The sequence below is a fragment of the Emydura macquarii genome, unplaced genomic scaffold (genome assembly GCF_026122565.2).
Source record: "Emydura macquarii macquarii isolate MOO-44397 ecotype Brisbane River unplaced genomic scaffold, CSIRO-AGI_Emac_v2 contig_2798, whole genome shotgun sequence".
NCBI lineage: Eukaryota > Metazoa > Chordata > Testudines > Chelidae > Emydura > Emydura macquarii.
The window spans coordinates 18,020-27,997 of record NW_027132935.1 but is presented as its reverse complement, the minus strand read 5'-3'; the positions used below and the strand labels follow the sequence as shown (position 1 = coordinate 27,997).

Here is a 9,978-nt window from a genome sequence, read left to right as displayed (position 1 = left end):
AAGTAGTCCAAATTCTTAGCTATCAAATTCTTATCAAACAAAGCATTGTGAGTTATAGGTAAAAACAGATCCTGAACTGGAGTAAATTGTCCCAGGTGCATTGATTTCAATGGAGAGATGCAATTTGAACCAGATAATCATCTGCCAGAAAATATGCTTTAAAATCCCATCCTGGGCTCCAGCCATCTTTGAGAAAATGTAAAACACAGTGAAGTGGGAAATTAACACATTGTTATTTTTATTCCCAGTGTTATTTCAATCTCTCTGACACCAGGTGCCAGAGGTTCTCCTACTGTAATGAGAAACAATGAGAGTGTGGAGACCCTCGTCCAAATGTGAGAAATGTTCAAAGGTGGCGTTAAGTTGTGTCCCCAACCCTCACTGACAGTCACTGGGATTTGGTTTCTACATTTCCTAAAATGCTTTGAAAATCCCTTCCTCTGTCTTCATAGATTTGTTGACATTAATCATCAGGTGAGTTTCAGAGTTTACAAAGAAGATGTGAGGAACAAGACCAATACTCATTGAAATCCAGGGAAAGGTTCCCATTGACCTCACTGGGCACTGCATTCGGCTATTCATCCTCTGCGCATCATCATCTTTCATGTAATGAAACAAATGAACTATTGAGTATTAAGTGGTAATAAAATGGTGGGGGAGGGGCTCTGTTTTCCATTTGAATTTTTTAAAATAATTTTCAAATAATTTCTGAACACTTTAGGTTATCTGAGATATAACCATAATAACATACTACTCTGTATTTATTAGATTCCCCATTAATTCCTCATTAGTGATGGCAGATGACAGAACGAGGAGCAATGGTCTCAAGTTGCAGTGGGGGAGGCCTAGGTTAATCATTAGGATAAACTTTTTCTCTAGGAGAGTGGTGAAGCACTGAAATGGGTTACTTAGGGACGTGCTGGATTCTCCATCCTTAGAGGTATTTAAGGTCCGGCTTGACAAAACCCGGTCTGGGATGATTTAGTTGGGGATGCCCTGCTTTGAGCAGGGGGTTGGACTAGATACCTCCTGAGAGCCCTTCCAACTCTAATTTTCTATGATTCTATTATTCTAATTGGTCTGTAGGAAGGTGCAGTGGCTTTCCTCTGAGCCTGGGCCCGAGGAAGGGCCACAACAACCCGAGCAGACAGTAAAAGGGCTGGCAGTCCAGTCTGCCCGGCAACCGGGAAGCCGGACAGGGATAGATCCAACCGACAGGCCAATCCGGCCACAGAGGGGCGGAGCCTTATCCAGGGCTGGGAGTATCAGACGTAAGCCCCGCAGCTCATTGGGAACAGGCTGCCGCTGGAGGCAGATGTGCCGTCCCACCAGCTGCAGCAAACGCCTGAACCCAGCCGGGCCACTGCCCCAAGCGAGCGCCTCCCGGAGCATAGGCCCCAGGAATGGCCCAAGCAACCGAGCCCTAAAGGTTGGATAGGGACTCCAGGACCCCTAGACTGACCTGGGCCCCCAGACCCCAAAGACTGGACAGGACCTCTGGACCCCAGCGACTGGGCCGATCCCCCTGAGCCTGAGGGCTGGGGGATACCCTCAGAGGCCGGTCCTGACCTGGAGGAGCTGCCTGATGCTGAGATCCCAGAGCCCTGTGACCTGGAGGAGTTGCCCTCTGCCGAGGAACCCCAGGAACCCTGCAACCTAGAGGAGCTGGCCACCACTGAGTAGCTCCCCGCCTTGCCACTGGTGGACGAAGAGGGACTGGCAAGCCTACCGCAGACTGTGTACCCCAGCGACACCGAGGATCCGGCAGTTACAGGTACCTGGGGATATGGGAAGGAAGTGGCCCAGGGACAGCTGTAGCTGTGGCTGAGACAGGGGCAGGACCCCGTCGGCGTGTTGCAGCGGGAGCCCCACTGACTCAGTGGCAACACCTTTTCCACTGCTAGGGCCCTGGGCTGGGACGCAGTGAAGACGGGTGGGCCTGCATCCCCCTCCCCTAGCCACCCCGGGAGAAAGTGATCTCGCCTGCCATTGCAACCAACGCAGCCACTGCTGACTGCCCACCCTGCCTAAGGGCCGGGGCAATAGACTGCTTGCTTCCCTGCCCTGCCTAAGGGTCAGGGCAATAGACTGCTTGTTTGCCCGCCCTGCCAAGGGCCTGGGCACTAGACTGCTTGGCCATCTGCCCGGCCTGGGGGCCGGAACAAACCATGTACAGAGTGACTAACGTTCCCCTTTTTGGAAGGTGCGGTGGCCTTCCTCTGAGCCTGGGCGCGAGGAAGGGCCACAACGACAGGGCCAGACAGGACCTACATGGTCCAATCTTAGAAAAAAATATCCTGAATGTCTCAAATTTAACAAAGGCAGGGATCTGTTTAGCAGAGATGGCGGATACTTTTTTTTTTCACTTTTACTGCAGAAAATCAAACTGGATACCAAGTGACCAATAGGGCCAGTCAAAAGACTGTTATGTAGGAAGTCATACTATCCTGAGTTGAATATTCTCCTTTTCTTTTCTTTTCTTTTCTTTTCTTTTCTTTTCTTTTCTTTTCTTTGTGCTTTTTGAAAAATATTCCTAAGACTTTTGATGTTGTCACAAGCCTATTCCATTTGTGATGTCCTCTGGTTTGGGTTTCTTGGATTCTCCTTTAGTAGTTCCAATCATTGAAAAATATCCCTTATTACTGAGATGACACAAAGTTTTCAACCTGTTCAGAATTCTTGTGACAGCTGCCAAAATGTGTATTTCTCCAACGTAAATCAGCGCTAATTTCTGAAACTCTTCTTTATTCTGAATAATATCTTAGATTAAGAGTTTCAAAGGAGTTTAAGGAACTGAGACATTGTTGCGCCTAACTCCTTAAAGATTCCTTTCTAAATGCTAGGTCTGATCTACATTAAAAAAGTTAGATCAACCCAGCTACATTGCTCAGGGATGTGAAAAATCAACATTCCGAGTGACACAGATAAAACGACCTAATCCCCAAGTAAACAAAGCTATATTGATGGAAGAATTCTTCCATTGCCCTAGCTACTGCCTCTCAGGGTGGTGGATTACCTACACAGATGGGAGAATCCCTCTTGTTGCTGTAGGGAGTGTCTACTCTGAAGAGTTATAGCAGCACAGCTGAAGTTGTGCCCCTGTAGTGTTTCAAGTGTAGACAAACAAGCCCATAGTGTTAGACCCCAGTCCTACACACTGCTTCCTACCAATGGAAGATCAATACAGCAGATAGCTTGCAACCCTCAGTCATGTTGAGTAGTCCCTTACGATGCACATAGTCTGATTCCAGTGGAATAAAACTCCTGATCCTGTAAAAGCAATTCTGTCTGTAGAAATGGGATTGGATAGAACAAAATGATGAAGGCAAACAGAAAAATGTATTAACAACGAAAGTCCTGTAGCAGTTTAAAGACTAACAAATTTAATTTCTGCCTCTTGGTTTTTTTGCTGTATACAGACTAACACGGCTTCCCCTCTAGAAAAATGTATTGTTTGTATTAGATGAGCAGCTGAAGTATGGGCCGGACCCAAAGTTTATTTAAGTGAATGGGAGTCTTTAGTGGGCTTTAAATCAAGCAGTCCTAGCTGAGGAAAGATGGTTCAAATTATATGAATTTTAAAAAATAATTCAATCTTTATATTTCCAATATTGTTGCCACATTTGGCCTGAGCGTTTCACCAATATCCGTGGCCTCGCAGGGTTTTTTCCGCTAGGAGAAGGAATTTATGACACGATTTTTTTTGGTGTGGTCTTGTTTACTTACACAGAAGGCACAAAGTCCTGTCTCTGTGGAAATAGTCAAAAGAAACAGTAACAGGGAAGTTGCTTGCTCAGAAATCATCACGTCTGTACCTCCAGTGAGCTCTGTGCCCAAGATGCTCTGTCTCTCTGCTTCCTCCCAGGGTCCAGATCCAGCTGCCTCTCTGATTTACCCTGCCAACACAAACACACACACAGCTTGCAAAATCCAAGATAAACTCATGGGCAATCAGGTTACACCTTAGATCACATGGCTCCGTTATAATATAGGTTCCATTGTTTCCAGCTGTTGCACTACACAAAGGGTGTAATATTTCAACTCACTGAAACAAAGCCAGTCATTGGTTTTCACCAGGTCTGTACGGTTTTTTACCCTCAAAAGGGAGAAAAGCCAGAAACCCCACAAAGTCTAGAGAGGACTTAACTATTGGTGTTGATTTTATGTTGAAGTTGCCCAGATACTATGATGATGGGAGCAGTATAACTCCCAAAGACACATACTGAACTCTTTGAAAGTTAATACACACAGGCTCTCAGTCTGTGTGGTCAGAGGCACTGCATTTTGACTGAAGAAGCCTGGGGTCTATTCCGAATTATGCCAGTGCCCAGTTTCACAACCATTTGGGAATCACTTCCCCTCTAAATGCCTCAGTTCCCTCACCTGTAAAATGGGGATAACAATCTTTGCTTTCCTTTGTAATGTGCTTTCAGATTGATGGATGGAAAATGGTAAGGTACAGATGATATTGTTATTGGAAAGACATTCTTTTGGGCTCTTGACACACATAGCACGATGGGAAAAAAGGGAGATTTCCTTTGGAATTAAAACAGAAAATCTGCCATGCTGAGTCAGACCAAGGGTCCATCTAACCCAGTATCCTCTGTCCAACAGGGGCCAGTACCAGACCTTCATGAAGGGTATACAGAACAGGGAAACTTTAGACTGATCCATCCTTGTCTTCCACTCTAGGCTTCTGGAACTCAGTAGATTAGGGTCAACCCGAGCATGGGTTGCATCACTGACCATCGTGACTACTAACCAGTGATGGACTTATCCTCTATGAATTGATCTAGTTCTTTTTTAACAGAATTATACTTCTGGCCTCCACACCATCTCATGGAAATGATTTCCACTGGTTCATTTTGCATTGTGTGTAAATAAGTACTTCCTCTTGTTGTATTAAACCTGCTGCCTATGAATTTCATCAGATGACCTTGGTTTCTGTATTGTGGGATGGGCAGATAACACTTCTCTGTTCATTTTTTCTACAGTATCCATGATGACTGGAAGATCTCTTTCTTGAGTGGTAACAGCTAATTTAGAACTCATCATTATGTATGCATACTTAGGAATATTTTTTTTCCATTGTGCATTACTTTACACTTATTAATATTGAATTTCGTCTGCCATTTTGTTACCCATTCACCCAATTTTGTGTGATCGTCCTGTGACTTTTTGCAGTCAGCTGTGAATTTAACTGTCTACTATAATTTTGTATCATCTGCAAACGTCACCACTTTTCAGTTCACTCTTTTATCCAGATATTAATAATCTGTTTACTAGAATACTCATCCTTGGGGGACCCTGCTGTTTATCCCTTTCCATTGTGAAAACTGATCATTTACACCTACCCTTTATTTTTTAACCCGTTACTGATCCAGGGGAGGACCTTCCCTCTTATCCCATGACTGCTTATTTTGCTTAAGAGTCTTTGGTGTGCGTCCTTGTCAAAGGCTTTCTGAAAGTCCAAGTATGTTATATCAACTGGATCACCATTGTCGGCATGCTTGTTGACCCCGCTCAAATAATTCTAGTAGATTAGTGAGACATGATTTCCCTTCACAAAAACCATGTTGACTCTTTCCCAACAAATCAGATTCTTCTGTGTGTCTAATAATTTTGTTTTTTATTATAGTTTCAACCAATTTCCCTGGTACTGAGGTTAGGTTTAGAGGCCTGGAATTACCTCTGGAGCCTTTTTAAAAAATTGGTGTTACATTACCTACCTTCTATTCATCTTGTACAATGATAGGTTATGTAGCCCAGTTAGTGTATCTGAGGTCTTTCAGAACTCTTGGGTGAATTCCATCTGGTCCTAGTCACTTATTACTGTTTAATTTATCAGTTCTAAAACTTCTTCTACTGACACAATATGGGATCTTACTTCAGATTTGTTACCCAAAATGAATAGCTCCGGTGTGAGTATCTCCCCCACCCCTTCTGCAGTGAAGATGGCACAAATAATTTATTTAGCTTCTCTGCAGTGGTCTTGTCTTCCCTGAGTGCTCCTTGAACACTTTGGTCATGTAGTCGTCCCACGACCTGTTTGGCTGGATTCCTGCTTCTGACCTACTTAAAAAAATATTGTTCATTTTTCCATCTTTTACAAGTTGCTTCTCAAATTCTTTAATGGCCTGTCTTGCAATACTTTTAGATTCAGCCTGCTAGAGTTTGTACTACTTCCTACCATTCTTACTAGGATTGGACTTCCAAATTTTAAAGGATGCCTTTTTTGCCTTTGACAGCCTCCATTACTCTACCATTTGGTCGTGGTGTGATTTTTTTGGTCCTATCCTTGACTTTTCTTTTTTGAGGTATATATTTAGTTTGAGCCTCTATTATCATGTTTTTAAGTAGACCCCAGGCAGGCATTTGTGTTTTCTGATTTTGTAGCCTCTAACTTCCCTTTACACTCCACAATCACTGCCACCATCCTGGGCAGGTGGTCAGTAGTATATTCCCACTGCTGTATTCTTAATGTTGACGCATGGAATTTCTATCCATAAAGATTCTATGGTACAGTTTGATTCATTCAAGAGTTTCACCTTATTTGACTCTATGCTTTTAAAAGCATATAGTACCACTCCCCCTCCAGTATGACCTACTCTGCCATTCCTACATATTTTATACCGTTATTACTGTGTCCCTTTGATTATCTTCATTCCACTAACTTTCCATAAACAACATGATGCCTATTATATCAATATCCTCATTTAATGCCAGACGTTCTATTTCACCATCTTATTATTTAGACTTCTAACCTTTGTATTTAAGCACTTGCACATTTTGTCAATATTCAGTTGCTTGCCTTCAGGTATGATTTTTAAATGGGACTCTGTTACATTTCTCTGTTGCTCACTAGCTCCAACCTCCATATTCCCTATCCTTTTTACTAGGATGTAGAGTTCCCTCTTTAATAAATTCATCCCTGGGGAAAGTCTCTGACCCACACCAATACGATCAGCTTTGGTGTTACACTGTTTCAACAAACAACTGAGTGTTAATTCCTCTATGAAGGTAATTCTAAGTGATCCCCGGTAGCAGCCCCAAGGGAGATCCCAGCAACAGAGGTGGCTAAAGGAGGCTGCTTTCTCTAATAAACGCTGCAAGAATCCAGAGCAGAAGGCAAATAAGGGTTTGTGTGATACGAACAATCAAGCTGGGCAGCAGGACAGAGAACCATCACAGCAGCAATGTGTAGGTGTCTCCCCAGGAACTGAGAGGACAAATCTGAGTGCGAGATCAGACCCAGTCACCGTCAATGGAGAGGTCATTGCTTCCTGCTGAGGGGTAAAGGTAAAAGTGTTACGAATCTCAGGGCAAACTCTCAGTCTTGTCCTCAGACTCAGCTCTTAATCGGAAAAGCATTCCTCTTGGATGGTGTCTTCACTGACTGGGAGCTCTGCCTGAGTAAGGACTTTAGAATCTCACCATGATTTATTGCTAGACAAATTGATGAAACAGAAAAGAGGTGTATCTACCCCCACACACGCCTATGTGTCTCTCCGTTAAGCCCCATATAATTCCTTCTATCCTCTTCCCTCTATTGAGCCCCTTACACATACTGTACCTGTTCTCTGCAACTCCATCTTTCCTCTAAGGAGCTTCTTACACAATATCTCTATCTGTCTTAATATCTACCCCTCTATCTTTCCCTTCACACATCTGTCTAGCTATCTTTCTCCTTATACACCTATTTATATTTCTGCTGAGCGCCTTACACATCTATCTACCTATCTCCTTAAACCTCTGTCTATATGTCCCTCACTCTCCTGCTCTCTGTCCATCTCCCTTTTCTGGATATCTCATTATTTTCTCAGGAAATTTTCCCCTCAGTTTTTCAGCTGTTTATCCTCCACCTACCTAGACTTTCCTGCAGTGTCCTATGCACCTTCCTAACCCAATTTTGTGAGATGCTACAGGTGTCCCACTAAGGATCTTCTTCCTCAAATTCACAGGGATTTGAGGGCTCCTAGCATTTCTTAGGAGGTTCTGAGAACCACCCCTGACAGGGGTGTACATTAGAAGTGCACTCAGTGGAGACTGGAAATTCTCACAAATTAGGAAGTTGTGGCATCTGTGGGACAATCTTTCTCTGACCATTTAATGCTTCAGCTTTCTTTTCAACAGGAAGGATAGTCCAATGGTTAGGGTACTAACCTATCATTTGGGAGATGTGGTTTCTGTTCTCTGCTCTACCACTGCCTTCCTGTATAGTCTTGAGCAAGACAGACTGTTAAAGATATTTTGTCAACTTGTGGGATTTTTAAAAACATTTAGTTGCTTAAAACCCATTTAAATAAATGCAGTTTTGTTGCCTGGATGCTTTTGAAAACCCCACAACTCACCTAAATATGTTTGAAATCTGACCCTGGATGTATTTCTGGAAAATGTATTTTAGCTAAACGCAATTTATCAAGCTCAGTGCAGGGACAACTGTGGAAAATATTTGGCATGTGTCTTAGAGAATGTCAGACTAGATGATCTAGTGGTTCCCCTTGGCTTTTAAATCTCTGAATCTCTGAATAAAGAGATGTGGGGGCAGGTGGAGAAGAGGCATATATTAACGGTGCTCCTGCTTTTAGGGTGGACTGTTGGGGAATATCTATCCCCATATCCTATGCAACTTCTGGATATAAAGCAGATGCTCGGCTGAGAGAGAAAATATAAACCTGCACTTTGAATTTGTATTGAATCAAATAGAAGGAAATGCACTGAATTTAATAGTACAGAAAATTCCTTAACTGTTCGTTACTTTTCCTCCATCACTAGATCTCTTATATGGAGAATGGGGAAAGGAGAAGGGGAAAATCAAACATCTATCTCGGAATTCGTGCTCCTGGGATTCGGGAATCTCCCAGAACTGCAGATTCTTTTCTTCTTGCTGTTTCTAGTGATCTACATCGTCACCACGGCTGCCAACATGCTCATCGTGGCGCTAGTTGTGGCCGATCAGCACCTTCACACCCCCATGTACTTCTTCCTGGGGAACTTGTCCTGCTTGGAAATCTGCTACTCCTCAATCATCCTGCCCAGGATGCTGGCTAGTTTCCTGACTGGGGACAGAGCCATTTCGGTGACCGGTTGCATTGTGCAGTTTTATTGGTTTGGTGTCCTCGTGACTGTTGAGTGTTATCTGCTAGCTTTGATGTCGTATGATCGATACTTAGCGATATGTAAACCCCTGCACTACACAACACTTATGAATGGCAGGTTCTGTGTGCAACTAGCAGCCGGGTCTTGGCTAAGCTTGTTCATGGTTCTTACCATATTGATATATTTGGTGTCACAATCAGTATTCTGCGGCCCTAATGAAATCGATCATTTCTTTTGTGATTTCACCCCAATGATTAAACTAGCCTGCAGTGACACCAGTCTGGTGACCCGGTGACCCTTATATTCTCCTCTGTAGACATTCTGTCCCCTTTTCTTTTGACCCTGACATCTTATGTTTGTATCATCGCCACCATTCTGAGAATCCCTTCCACAACTGGGAGGCAAAAAGCATTTTCCACTTGCTCCTCTCACCTCATCGTGGTGACAATTTTCTATGGCACCCTAATGATTGTCTACGTATTACCAAACACTGGTTCAATGAGAGCCCTGAACAAAATTTTTTCTGTCCTTTACACTGTCTTGACGCCCCTGATCAATCCCCTCGTATATAGTCTGAGAAACAAAGATGTCAAGGAGGCAATCAGCAGAGTTCTGCGGAAAGGTAGGGTGTTCAGAGAGGTTGACTGAAATGTCAATAGATCTGTTCACTGAGCCATGTTGGTGGTTCAGGTTCTTGTCAGTCAAGGCACCCATGTTACAGGAAGAAGACACTGAGGATTTTTTAGAGTTCTATTTGCCATTCTGTTTTATTTATTTAGATAAGTAAGGCCAGATCCTCAGCTGGTATAAATTGTCAGAACTGCATTGATTCTTACTCCCAATGTTACTTCAGTCTCTCTAACACTGGCAGCAGTGATT

General features: G+C 43.4%; 1 pseudogene; it reads left to right on the top strand.

Moving 5' to 3' along the window:
* The first annotated feature begins 8,791 nt into the window (after nt 1–8,791).
* On the top strand, nt 8,792–9,747 carry LOC137166114 (olfactory receptor 11A1-like; annotated as a pseudogene).
* The last annotated feature ends 231 nt before the right edge of the window (nt 9,748–9,978 follow it).